Consider the following 14,612-nt stretch of genomic DNA (forward strand, 5'->3'; position numbering starts at 1 on the left):
ATAAAGTATATCTAGATATTATATATACATATATTTACATATGTCTTTGTATATAGACACTACTAGATGACACATCAGATAGAGCACTGGATTTGGAGTCAGAAAGTGCTGAATTCAAATTCAGTCTCAGACACTTGCTAGCTGTGTGCACCTGGGTAAGCCACTTAACTACTTAACCTCTGTTTGTCTCATTTCCTCACCTATGAAATAGGGATAATGGCATTTATTTCCAAAGATTGTTGTGAGGAAAAAATGAGAAAATATTTGTAAAGTGCTATATAAATGCTACACAAATGGGGTAGGGTGGGAAGAGAGATAGATGGGGGGGAGGGAGGAGGAGGAGGAGAAGGAGAAGAGGATGAGGAAGAAGATGAAGAAGGGAGGAAAAAGAGGAAGTAGAAGAGGAGAGGAGGAGAGAAGAAGAAGAAGAAGAAGAAGAAGAAGAAGAAGAAGAAGAAGAAGAAGAAAAAGAAGAAGAAGAAGAAGAATGTAGCAGAGGCAGTAGAATTTTGAAAGAATTGATGGACTAATATCTGAAGGGGAGAAGATACAAAAACTATGAAAAGAACCTTGAGTCTTGATAATACTGAAAAATCTTGACTAAGAAAATACCAATAACAACTTACCTATATAAACTATTCTGTCATCTATACAACACTTTTTTGAGTCATCTACACACGAATTAAGGCATCTTTGATGAGAGTATTTATAACAAACAGGCAAATTTTCACAAGCATTATTCAATAATTGACTACATCCTTACTATTTCACAATTAATTGAAAAATGAAGAGGATATAAGATCCCAATATATTTGTTGTTTTCGTTATGAAAAAGAATTGGATTCAGCAGGACAAAATGATGCATTTAGGGATCTTTTACATCCAACTGCCTCCATTTCATACGTTAAGATCTCCTTGGAACATATGTGTGTGCAGACACGTGTGTGGTATGCATATTCATACATATATGTATGTATATGTATATATATATATATACACAGAAATAACTTTTTTCAGTGGTTTTCTAATGATAAACATGTTGAGAAATTAAGCATGGAAATGTATATTCATCAAAGTTTTTGATCATTGCGATAAAAGAGATTCATCACAGAGTCCAGGTCAAGGAAGGATTCCCTATGAGTGGTTAGAAGTTCCTATTTGTGAATGATGTTTTCCTGCTTTCATTAAGGTCTAGAGCATGGCAGAGACTCCTGGAAGACTTGAGCTCTAATGCCTCAGAGGAATCTGACATCCACCCACAGAGTAAAGGCCAGATGGATAAAAAAAATTTAATGTCCAGATTCAACATGCAGTAGAATGAATATCTTACAGAGCTTGTCAGTAATGTGGTCTGGAACAGACAGTACAGATATACAATGAATTGATTCCAGAACTAAACAAGAGGAGAATAGACTGTCTTGATTTCAAGAAATTTCAAAGCTCTTTTACTGACTTCAAGTTTCCCATGAAAGTAAAAACCCTTTTTCAATATTAGAATATAAATAGTGAGGAACTCCAAAAAAGAACAGGAGAAAAGGATATTAGCAAGGAATTGTATGATAGGACAAGGAGTTGAACTGGTGTTGGATGGACCCCTGTACTGAACTGTTAGGGACACATGGGCATGGGCCATCTGGGGTGAATCGGTGTGTATGTTACAATTTGCATTTAAAGGAATTCTTGAATTGATGAGATCACAGATCTATTTGAGTAAAACAAAATTAGAATAGAAAATTCACTATAAACATAATCATAAATTTCAAAGTTAAATATAAAGTATTTTAAAGAGTTCCTTTTTGGAAGATGCTATCAATATCCTCTTCATTAAGTTTGATAACTCTTTTGAGCAGTTACTGAACATTTTGATCTCTGCATTATTAATAAATATAAAATCAAATGTGAAGATAAGAAGAGTAGCTCATTTTGTATCTCAGCCTCTTACTTGAAATTGCCACTATAAATCTCTACCCTGGTAAAAATAAGAAAAGACTCTCAAGTTAAACTTTCTGCCATTAATGCATTAATGGTATATATTAAAGGAAGAGTCTTTACGTTTTCCTTATAACCACCACTTTGCTATGCATTAATGTCTTAATGCATATCATACAGGCCTGAATGCAGGCTCACTGTTGGTTTTTGCCTACTCTTGCTTTTTCAGTTATGTCAAATGAAGGTAAAATTGTATTTCCTGATATGCATTTAAGGTATTACTTCACCTTAAGTTCTGAATTCCATAAACCAGTGCTATAAGAACTCATAAATATGCATTTCCTTTTGCTCTTTTAAGTAACCTACTATTGCCATCTTTCACTTTTACTTAAAACCTGTCAGTTGGTATTTATGGTGAAGAGATGGAGCTTAAATTATAAGCAAACTGAAGCTCATAGTTCTTTGGGGAACTAAAATTATAAGTGAGTTAGATAGGTTACCTCCTCACAAATCATTGTATATAATCCTAAGACCTAAGGCATGGTATTATTATGAAGTTGTAGTGTTTCTTTATTAAGACAATTAAAACCCAGATTTTTGTTAATGGTAATACTTGTATCTTGATAAACTAGTTAAGTTTTTCAACCTGAAAAATCATTGCAACAGCATCCTCAAATGTATATAACACTTCCAGTAAAAGTTTTAGCTTGTCAACTACTTAAATGACAGTGATGAATGGCCCTTACAACTCATTCTTTATAACATACCTTACCAAAGTGAGTATCAGAGAGGCTGACACTGTCACTGGAAATGTCTTATAAACGTAAAATTACCACATTAAACTGACACTGTTTAAAGGATTGTAAAATTATCTATAATTGTTCAGTTGGCTGAAGAGGAAACAAAATCTCCCACCTACTATCTAGTCAGTATACTAAGGACGAATGACTGCTCAGAAAATAGTCAAATCCTATATCCAGAATTACTACAAAAAGTAATATGTTCTTACTTCAAAAGCTTTATCAGAAATAACTAGTAAAAGAAAAGGCATCTTTACGATCGTGGAAAAGATGACATGTAATTGGTAGAAAATTGAACTAATTTTTTAAACTTATGAATTTGGAAATTAAACAATTTAAAATTACAAATCCATAAAAAGGATACTCGTTTTATACAATTTTCGTTGTAACATTTTTAGATATGCAGGTTGACTAGTATAATGGTCCTAAAGGAATCTTAAGGGCATATAATCATAGATTTAAAGCTGGAAGGGATTTCAGAGTTCAATCAGTTTAAATCTCTCATACAGACAAAGAAATTGAGACTCAGAGAGGTCAAATACTTACAGAAACTTACTCTAAAACATTAAATATCAGAGCCATGATTCAAACCCAGGACTTCTGACTCCAAATTCAGTGTTCTTTCCACTAGTCCATGCTGCTTCTTCCTCCTGTCAAACTAATAAACAGTTATGATCATTATAATTACATAGTGATTGTTGTTTTTATTGCTATTTACATTGTTAATATTTTGTCCTATTATGCTTAATTTGCTACATTATTTCCTGTGTGTATTCCTATGCTTCTCTGAATTTTTTTTATCTTCATTGTTTTCTAACAGCAATATTATTTCAATACCTTGTACCACTATTTGTTTATCTGTTCCCCAATAAAACATGTTTCCTTAGTTTCTAGTTCTTTGCAACCATAACGAGCACTTTCTGGAAAACACTGCTATAGATAGGATCCTTCTTTCTGTCTTTGATTTGGGTGGGTGGGTGTCTAAAAGTTGGAATTCTGAGTCAAAGAATGTGTATGTTTTAGTAACTTTCTTAACATAATTCAAAATTGCTTTCCAGAATGGGCAAACCAAACAATCCCTCCATTATTGTCTATTTCCATGTTTTGTCATCTTTGACAATTTTCTGAGTGTGAGGTGAAACTTCAGAGTTCTTTCAATTTTCACTTCTTTTCTTATTAATTTGAACAATTATGTTATTAATAATATATGTGTGTATGTACATGCATATTTCTTCCTGCAAGAGCTAATTGTTCATATTCTTTGACCTCTTTTCCCTTGGGAAATAAATGGCACTTTGTCTTATATATTTGTGTTACTTCCCACTATATTTTGGATATTAGAGCCTTATCAGAGATATTTATTGCAAAGACTTTGATCCTCTAATTGAGAGTTTCTTTTATTATCCTACTTGCATGGATTCTGTTCGTTCAGAAGCTTTTCAATTTAATGTCATTGAAATTATCTTTTTTTCTCTTTTACCACAGTCATTATTATGTTTTTAGTTAAAAACCATTTCATACCTCAATGTAACACATAGTTGCAGAAGGTATTTTCTGTTGTTGCTTGTTTATTTTTTAGAATGTTCACTGTTATAATCTATTTTGAGTGTATTGTGATAACTTGATTTGAAATATTGATTGAAATCTAATTTCTATTAAACTGTTACTTTTTTTTCCTAGAAGCTTTCATTAAGTAGGAAGTCTTACTAATTAATTTATATTCTTGGGTTTATTGAATACTCTACTCTAACTTGCCCTTATATAATATGACCCATTGGTCTATTTTTCTATTTTTAACCAGTATCAAGTAGTGCTGATGATCATTTCTTTATAGTATAGTGAAAATTGAGAACTAGAAGTGTTATTCTCCTTCCATTTCTGCTCCCCCACCCCCCATTATTTTCCTTGATAGTCTAAATAAATTTTTCTCCAAAGGAATTTTGTTACTGTTTTATCTTAGCTCTAGTCTAGACTGTATTCCGTTTTATATTTTGGTACAGCTTTCTATCTGTAAATTTAAGTAGCATCATTTTTATTATATTGACAACTCGACAAAGAACAATGGGTATTCTTCAAATTGTTTGTCATTCTTTATTTCTTTAAATAGTATTTTGTAATTATATTTCTATAAGTCTTGAGTGAACCATAAGAGATGAATTCCCAGATATTTTGTAATTTTATAATTTATAAATTTTATTTTAATGGAGCTTCAATTTATACTATTTTCTCCTGGTTTTTGTTGTTGTTATATAGGAATGCTGGAGATTTTCATGGATTTATTTTGTATCTTGCTAATTCCCTAAATATATTAATTTTCTCAATTAGTAGCTTCACACTTTCTATAGTTTTCTCTATATACCATCATAGGACCAGAAAATTGAGATACATTTGTCTTCTCTATGTCCGTTTTTTTGCTTCAGTTTATCTTTTGACTAGCACTAGCCCTCCTGTCAAATAATAGTGTGGAAAGGTTGCAATATTGTATCAGTGTTTTCTTCATAATTATACTTACTTTATCTTGTTTCTATTTTGGGGGGTATTTACTTAGCCCACTCCCCTTCTTGTTGGAGGAATGCCTTAAATGTCTCCCTTTTTTGTACATACACTTTTTTCAGATGAAGATTAGACTCAGGTTTACAGGATATGTTTGTAAATGTGACAGCTTGTGTTCCTTTACCTTTTTTGAACTATACAATTCCATTTCCTCCTGTAATTTCTCATTAATGCAAAATAATCTTGTGTTATTCAAGTCCTCTTTCTTTCACTTCAAAAGGTCCCCCTCCACCATTGCAAAAATTCATTGTTTGTTTTTGAAATTAAATATAACTATTATATGTGTTTGAAGGGCAGAGTGAATTTGTGTCAGTGTTCAGTGTATTCCCATGATAAATGCTTCATTATCTCTATTCAAAAGATCTGGTTCATCTTCTTGTCTTTTTTAGGTAATCCAATGTTCACGTTATTTATTTTTAGTCATGTTCTTTAGGAAGACAACTCACTGTTCCTTGAGTTAGCTCTGTGCCTCGTATCTTTAAGGTCCATCACTTTGACTTGTATAGAATCCATGTGTGCTTTTATTTAATTTTTTTTAAATTTCAAATACGTGTTTAGTTCTAGCTCTTCATATCCTGGCATTTTCCTCCCTTTTCAGTCTTTGTACATTGTGCTGTTCTTCATAGATGACATTACACCTAATGACATGCCTTTTCCCTGGGTTTCCTATGCATGGGAGACTCTTTGTCCTCTCCTCTGACTTTTAGTATCCCTGGTTTCTTTTAAGACTCAGTCCAAAACTCACTTTTTATAGGGGGGCTTTCTTAGTCTTTCTCTTCCCTCCAGCTACAAGTGTCTTCCTTTCTCATGTTACCATCCATCTCCTCTGTATCTTTGGTATGTACCTAATTATTTACATGTTTATCCCCCATTAGAATGTGAATATCTTGAGGGCAGGGGTTGTTTTTTGTGTTTTTCTGTATCACCATCTGTTAGCATGGTATTTGGCATGTAGTAAGCATTTAACAAATGCTTGTGATGACTGATTGACTCAAGGGATTCTTTAATGTGTATTTGTTGTTTCTACTCTGCTATTTGTGTTTTAAAATTCTATATTTAAAATACTAAACTCATTCATAATTTCTTATTTTACCAATTAGTCAATAAGTCTTTATTACCAGGCACTATTGTAGGCCCTAGGGATACAAGGAAAAAAAATGAAAACAATCCCTAACCTCATGGAGTTTACATTCTAAAAGTAGAAATTACATGTGCGTACCTTGGTACACACAAAATACTCTGTGAGGAAAGCAAAGGTCAATTGGGTTGACTCATAGAGTGCATGAAGGAGAGTAATGTATAATAAGTCAGGAAGTTAGGCTGCAGCAAGACTTAAATACCTTTCAATATCAAATAAATGAGTTTGTATTTGATTCTAGAGGTCATTGGGAGTGACTAGAGTTTACTGAGTGTGTGTGTGTGTGTGTGTGTGTGTGTGTGTGTGTTTGGGGTGGTCACTTGATCTAACCTGACTTCAGGGGCTACATAGAGGATGGATCAGAGACTCATGGCAGGAAAATTAATTCAGTGGCTATTGCAATAGTACTGGCAAGAAGTGATGAGGACCCAAACTAAGGTAGTATATGTGACTGGAAAGAAGGGAGAAATAGAAGTGATGCGCTTTTGCAATTGAGAAGATATATGGGATGAGTGAGAGCAAGTAGTAGTGGATGTCACCAGTATTATGCACCTGAGTGACTGGAAGGGTATTTGGACCCTACAGAAATAGGAAAGTTTAGAAGACAAGTTATTTTTGGAAGAAAGCTATTGAGTTCTGTTTCGGATGCGCTGATTCTGAGATTCCCCATAGAACATCATGTAGTTTGAAATGTCCAATAGGCAGTTAGTGATGTAGGACTGGAGCTCAGGAGATAGAATATAGCTAGAGAGAAAGACCTGGTGATCATCTGCTTCGGGATGGTAGCTGATGATGTCACCAGTCAGCCGAGTCAAGAAGCACTTATTAAATATTTATGAAGTTTAAGGCACTGTTCTAAGCACTGGGGACACAAAGTAAGGCAAGAATAGTCCTTGCCCTCAAGGATATCTCATATTGTAATTGGAAAGATAACATGCAACATGGGTTCCTGCCCAAGATTGAGGATCATGTTCCTGGAGGATTCCAGTAATCTCACTTATCACCAGTGTACTTTAGAGACTGCCTGGCTGGCCTACTGAGGTTGGTCCTGAATGAGGAAGTAAAGGGGAAAAAAACCCGTTGATCCTAACAATTGGTTACTACTAATAATAAACAATAATAATCACTTCTCCCAGGGGTATGATGTGAAGGATAATCTAGCAAAGAAAACTAATCAGAAAGGTAGGAAAACTGAGAGAGAGTAGTGTCCTAAAAACCTAGAGAGGAAAGAGTGCCGGAGGAAAAAGTATTCAGTAGTATCAAATAATGGAAAGAAGTTGAGACATATTCAGTCTTGCACATTTTTAGGGTCGCTAAGGTTTGGGCAGAGTCACCATATGGGGTGAGCTCTATAGTCTGGCTCTGGTTCAGAAGCCTTTGAACTTACTTGTGCCCAGCAGCACTGTGGTGTGGGCAATGACAGCCTAGTATATGTTTAACAACTGGCTCTCCAAGGGAAAAATGTATTCTAAGTTTAACATTTTCTCTATTACGTTCTTAAGTCTATACAATCAACAACAATACAACCAAGACTTCAGAGTTGTAAATGTTCACACTGAAAATTTAACAATTGGCTCTCTGAAGCCAATAGGTATTCATAGTCTATAGTACACTCATGGGTGTGGGAGTCTGTTGGGGGGTTGTTTCACTGAATTAGAACTTGAAGTATTAATAGTCCTCAGTGTTAATTCGTGAAGTTTTTTTCTATGTGCAGTCATTCTTTCTTTTTATCTTTTGAATCTACTATAATTACTCTATAATGGTGCATAATCCCTGCCTTTTGCAGCTCTGGGCTTGGAGAAGTTTGTTAAAAGCAAGTATTTGTCTGTCTTTCTGGTCATTTGACATCTTTAATTTCTTTTATAGTTCTTTTGGTTTGTGAATTTGCTGATTTTCCAGGTTTTTAAAAAATCACACTCAGTTTATTAATCTCCCCTTTTTTTCTATTTTGTTAATTTATGTTTTCAGAGTTGTAATTTTCTTCTGAGGACTGCTTTAGCTGCATCCCCCAAATTTTGGTATGTTCTCTCATTGTTATCACTCTCTTTTACATGGTTATTAGTTGTTCTCATTTATTTTTGATCCAGTATTTATTCAGTTTGTCATTATATAGTCAACATTTCATTTATATCATTTGCTTGTATTCCCCATATCCATTTTTATCACATTAAGTTCTAAAATTATATTTTTGATATTTATACCATTTTACATTTATTCATCATTTCTCCGTGTCTTAGTATATGGTCTGTTTTTCTCAATGGACTGTGTGATGCTAAAAAAAACCAAACATATCTATTCTTTAATGTTTGCATTCAGAATATGCCATAGGTATTTCAGACCTAAGATTTTGAAATATTTTCTGTAAATTCTGTTTTCCTTTTTATCATTTTCAGCTTTATGCATTTCTGAGACAGGAACATTAATATCATCTAAAATCAGTTACTATGGGTTTTTTAGAAATTCAGTTGGCGCTCTTCCGGTCGGTGGAGCGCCTGTTAGCGCAGGCTGCGGTGTAAAAATGGCTAAGTCTAAGAACCATACCACTCACAACCAATCAAGAAAATGGCACAGAAATGGCATCAAGAAGCCTAGGTCACAGAGATACGAGTCTCTGAAAGGGGTTGACCCCAAGTTTCTAAGAAACATGCGCTTTGCCAAGAAACACAACAAGGGGCTGAAGAAGATGCAGGCCAACAACGCCAAAGCCATCAAAGCCAGAGCAGAGGTCATCAAGGCCCTGAGCACCAAGGCCTCCAAGGCCAAGCTCCTCAGGCCCAAGATCCCCAAGGCCAGTGCCCGGCGTGCTGGCCACAAGATGGCCAGCAAGCGTCCAGGCCCTAGGGTCGGCATCAAACGTCCAGGCTCCAGGATCACAAAGCCTGACTCTAAGATTGCCAGAACCACTGACCCCAAGGCTGCCAAGCCCACTGACCCCAAGGCCGCCAAGCCCACTGACCCCAAGGCCGCCAAGTCCACTGACCCCAAGGCCACCAAGTCTGCCGCCAAGGTCAGTAAGTCTGATCCCAAGGCTACCAAATCTGGCTCCAAGGCCACCAAACTGATGCTAAGGCCTCCAAGTCCGGTCCCAAGGTAGCCAAGTCTGATTCTAAGGCCCCGAAGCCCAGTGATTCCAAGGCTGCTAAGCCTACTGACCCCAAGGCTGCCAAGTCCAAACCCAAAGATGCTGGGGCTAAAGCTGCTAGTCCCAAGCCTTCAAAGTAGACGCTTCAGGACAGAAGGACTTATTTAAACCCTAAACCACCGTTTTTTCCTAGCCAGGGTATGATTATTCACTATTTTGTACAAATAAAGGAAATGGTGAATCATAAGAAAAAAAAAAGAAATTCAGTTGGCTTTTCTCTTATAAATTTAGATGCCATGTGATTTGACATATATATATATATATGTATTAATAACGATAATTTTGCTACCTATGATACCTTTAAGCATTATGTAGTCTTCTTGTTTCTCTAACTTAATACTATGAATTTTTATGTTGGCTTTGCAGATAGCATATTTGGAACTCATCCATTTTTTGAATCACCTGTTAATTAGTAGACTGATACAAATTCTCATTTTCATTCTCTGTGTTCTTGAGGGGATTCTATGTGTCTCTTATGAGCAGAAAATTGTTGAACTTAATTTTCTTTTTCATTCTCTTTCATTGAATTGGATAGTTTAATTAATTTATATTTAGTTATGATTGTTAAGTTTGTGTTTCTCTGATTTTATTTATTTTGTATCAATTTTTCCATCTTCCTCTTTCAAATCCAAGTGAAGCACTTAACATTTATCCCTGTCAAATTGCATTTTATCAAATTTAGGTTAATGGTTTTGCCTTTAAAGATTAGTTTAGATCCTATTATCTAACATTTTAGCTATTCCTTCTAACTTCATTTAATCTACACATCGGATAAGTAGGCCATCTGTGCCTTTATACAATTCATTTATATTAATATATAATAGAGATTACTTTCAAGAACTGACTCCCTAATTTGGAGACTTTCCTCCATGTTTCCATCAATCTACTGATGGCTATATTTAAAGGTCCTTGACAGAGCACTCCTCTACCTTCTACATTCCTCTCCCTTCCCCTCCTATGCAAGTCAATTGGAAGAGTTGAGGTATGCTGTTTTTTGCTCCAGAGTCACGGAATGGGGGCAAGAGCAGTGTGTGCTACCAGTGGCACAGACACAACAGTAATATGAGAGGACAACGCAGTGGATCACATTGCAAGATCTTCCAAAGAATGGTGGTTAATTGGGGAATGGGGAGAAGAGAAGTGTTTGGGTGAGTGCTTTGGGGATTGGCATTCTGTGCTCTTGATTCATAAGGTTGGTCCCTTGTTAGGCTTCTTGGTGTCTTGGCCTATAGAGATACTTGCAATTGCTCTGCCACTGGTCCATAAACCTTTGTGCAGGATTTTTTTTATTATTTTTTCATTTAATAAGCATTTTTACTTACCTTTGCACCTCCCTTAAAAAAGAAAAAAAAAACTTGTAACAAGTATGCATATTCTAACAAACAAATTCTCATTATTGGCCAGGGTTAAAGACACATGTTCTAGTCTACATATTTAGTCTGTCATGTCTTTCTCTTAGGAAGTAGGTAGCATTCTTCATTATCAGTCCTCTAGAATCATGGTTAATCATTGCTTTCATCAAAATCCTCAAGTTTTTCAAAGGTGCTTATTTTTAAAATGTTGTCATAGTATAAATCATTTTCCTGTCTCTATTCACACTTCATTTTGCAACATTTCATACAAGTCTTTCTGGCCTTCTCTAAAACCATCCCCTTTGTCCTTTTTTTATAGCACAACAGTATTTCACTACATTCATGTACCATAATTTGTTGAGCTATTTTCCAATTAATAGTTCCCCTAAATTTCCAACTCTTTGCCACCACCACCATATACACACTCAAATACTTGCTATTTGTGTTTATATACAAATGGGACCTTCTTTCTTTGACACCTTTTGCATATATGCCTGGACCACTAGGTCTTTATATTTTTTAATAAGTTTCTATTTATTTATATGTACACATGTGTTTTTCTTCTAGAAAAAGTAAACTCCTTAAGGGTAAGGATGACTTTGCTGTTGATGTACCTTCAATATCTAGCACAGTACCTAACACATGAGATGAGCTAGGACTAGACCTGTGATTTCATTACCATATAGGGCATTGCCCATGAGGAAATTCCTTCTACCAATGCAGATTTCTCTACCATTTATAGTCTTAGAGAGCTGCCTGAGCCACTGTGTGCCTGAGCGACTTGCCCAGATTCCCACCACTACTATCACAGGTAGAACTTGAACCCAGCTCTTCCTGACTCCAGAACAGGCTCTCTTTCCACATCACTGTACTGCCCCTTGCCTGGCTCTTAGTCGCTGTTTAGTAAATGTTTATTTAATTAAAATTCATTGGAGGGAAATCTACCAAATGCACTAGAATTCTTCACATTCTAATATTTTGTGGATTTCAGTGTAGCACTTAGACTATCGCTCTCATATCCCCCACTGTTCTGTCTAATCTACCGACCTTATTGTTGTTGTCTTTATACATGTTCTTTGTCATATTGTTTATACCCTTTCTCTCATGTAAACCATACTTGTTTTACTTTCTTGCTAACTCAAAAGGTCATAGAATGATAACCAGAAGGAACCTCAGAGGCTACCTAGCCCACCACTGTCATTTTACCATTTGGGAAATTAAAGGTCCAGAAATTTAAGTGAGTAACTTGAAATTACCCACATACGTGACTTATGCAAGATTTTAAGGAAAGTCCTCTGATTCTAAAGCCAATGTTCTTTCTACTGTACCCATCATGCATCTTTCCACTGTCTTTTGAGCCATTTACAATTTTTATTATTCTAAGTTTTGTTTTGCTTCATGATACATTGCCATATATAGCTAGGAATTTGTGGGACTAGCATGAAAGCATTGAAAGTACTCTGCAGTCTTACAAATGCAGACTAGCTCATTACCCTTCTACTCAATCCCCAGTCTGTCTCATTGGCCATCTAAAGTGCATGGTCAGGAGCTATATAGAAAGGCAGCTCTTTAATGCATCAGATTGCAGAGTAGAAGCCAGTCTGCAATCATATACATGGAGTTTTTTTTTTTTATTGGTAATTCTCTTTCTCTCCCATTCTCTCTCCCTCTTCCTCTTCCCTCTCATCTTTGACTTCCTTCTGCCCTCTCCTTTATAAAGTAATCTTTCTTAAATCTCTCAGCCATTTTCTGAGCCTGATTTTCAAGAGTACATCAAATGCTTGCTTTTTGACTGGTTAAGCCTGTCTCTTTTGAATAACTAGAAATTTCATTGATGATGTTTCTTAGCATTCCTAGGCTGGGTACAATTAATACAATGTCATCTGAAAATGGAAATATTTGGAGAATCCAGACATCAGTAAGGATGCCTTCCTTCTATTTAGATGCCTTATGATATAGCCTTCCTTGCTCTGGTAAACCTTAGTGCTCCTTGCGATGTGTTTCACCTGATATTGGTCATTTAATCTCATGTTTTGCTTTGTTTTGTTTTTTTTTAATGTGCGAACATTAAATAACTTGTTTGATGAGAACCTTTCTTTAGCTATACAATTTTTTGTATAAAATGAATATATTGTGAATGAAAAGTATTAATATTAGTTGTTCCATGTCAGTGTATCTAAAAATTACTAGAAATAAGTTACCAAAATTAAAATAATTATTTGTTGTTACCACTTCAAATATTTAGTATAATTTTATTCTTTCTAGGAAAGGGGAGAAAAAGTTAAAAGTAGATGAGAAGATTGAATTTGCACTTAGCAAAATTGCTTATTATTTCTCTTCTGATTTTTTTTAGAACTGAAAAAATACTTTGGGGAAATGTTTCTTTTTATTCCAGGTTTGATCATAATGGACAACAGTCTTGTCACTGTGTAACAAGCCATATTTCAGTCTTAAACAAAAATAGAGCATGCTTTCCCACCGATTGACTTTTCTTGGTTATCTTCTTTGGACGAGTTTTTCTATCAGAATTTCTCAATTTATGTAGTATGATGTCATTCATTTAATATATAGGTAAAAAATAAATTATAGTGAATCAGTGACAATGACAACACATGAGTTTTCCTATCAGATTAACTAGTCATAAATATTTAAAATGTTGCCTAAAAAGTGAAATCTAGCCATTTTTAGACTTAGATAATGATACAGTCACGCTTTTAACTCTTGTCATTTTATTCATGTTTAAAGCCCTCCTTCCTCTTCACCTGAATTTTAAATTTTACCCACTCTTCAGAATCTGAGTTTCAAATCTCATTTGGTCCATAAAGTCCTCCCTCTCTATTCCTGCCTGAGAAAAATGTCTTTTTAAAATTCTTGGAACTTTGCAAGTCATTTATCAATTAATCATTCCATGACTTGTGATATATATTTTATTGTTTTGAACTGTTGCTTAAATATTTTATTGTTATTAATTTTTCATATTTTTTAACATTTCATCTCCCCAAATAGAATGTAAGCTCTTACATGATATATAAGATTGCCCTGAATATCTTTGGAAGCCCTGCAGCACCTAGCATAGTTAAGTGTCTTACATTGTGTGGTCAATAATTATTTGTCTGTTTGATTTAATACCATGGGAAGTGTATGTTTTAGGATATCTATATGAATTTGAAGGAGAAAAAAAACTATTAGTCTCTACATAGTAACCTTAATGCATCTTGTTGCTTGGCTCATACTAAAATATAGATACTTCAAAATTAATTTATGTTTCATGAACAACCAGTTGTATTATCTTTGAACCATTAAATATAATAATATATCAACTAAGAAGTTAAAGTATTCTGTCTAGTATTTTTTAAGTTGTTCCTTAATACTTAATGTTGTGCTAAATAATGATGTGTCCTTTACAAGTGCATTATTAGTGCCAAACTGCTCCATCTCTCAGATTGAAAAATAGTCGTTGGTTTTAGTTTCCAGTAGCCAGGACTGATTATTCTTTTGCAGTCTATGTGGTTTTATTCTTTTTTAAGATTGATTATGTCAACATGTTTCCTTTAGAAATTGAGGTAATAAAAGGGATTTTGAACATTTTATTGTGATAGCTGCTTCTTCTTTTCTTGAAAATTTAATAGTAAAGGAAAAGCATGAAATTAAATAAGGTGAATGTTTTATGTAGTTATGGATATAATTTTATGTATTAT

The 14,612-nt window shown here is 34.6% G+C and overlaps 1 protein-coding gene and 1 pseudogene across 2 annotated transcripts in view; both read left to right on the plus strand.

Annotated features, from left to right (window-relative positions):
• The window catches only part of TRIQK (triple QxxK/R motif containing), a 144,268-nt gene that overhangs the window by 102,570 nt on the left and 27,086 nt on the right, over positions 1-14,612 (plus strand). The window lies entirely within an intron of this gene.
• LOC118857358 lies at positions 8,897-9,754 on the plus strand (annotated as a pseudogene).

This window comes from Trichosurus vulpecula, chromosome 1, assembly GCF_011100635.1.
Source record: "Trichosurus vulpecula isolate mTriVul1 chromosome 1, mTriVul1.pri, whole genome shotgun sequence".
NCBI lineage: Eukaryota > Metazoa > Chordata > Mammalia > Diprotodontia > Phalangeridae > Trichosurus > Trichosurus vulpecula.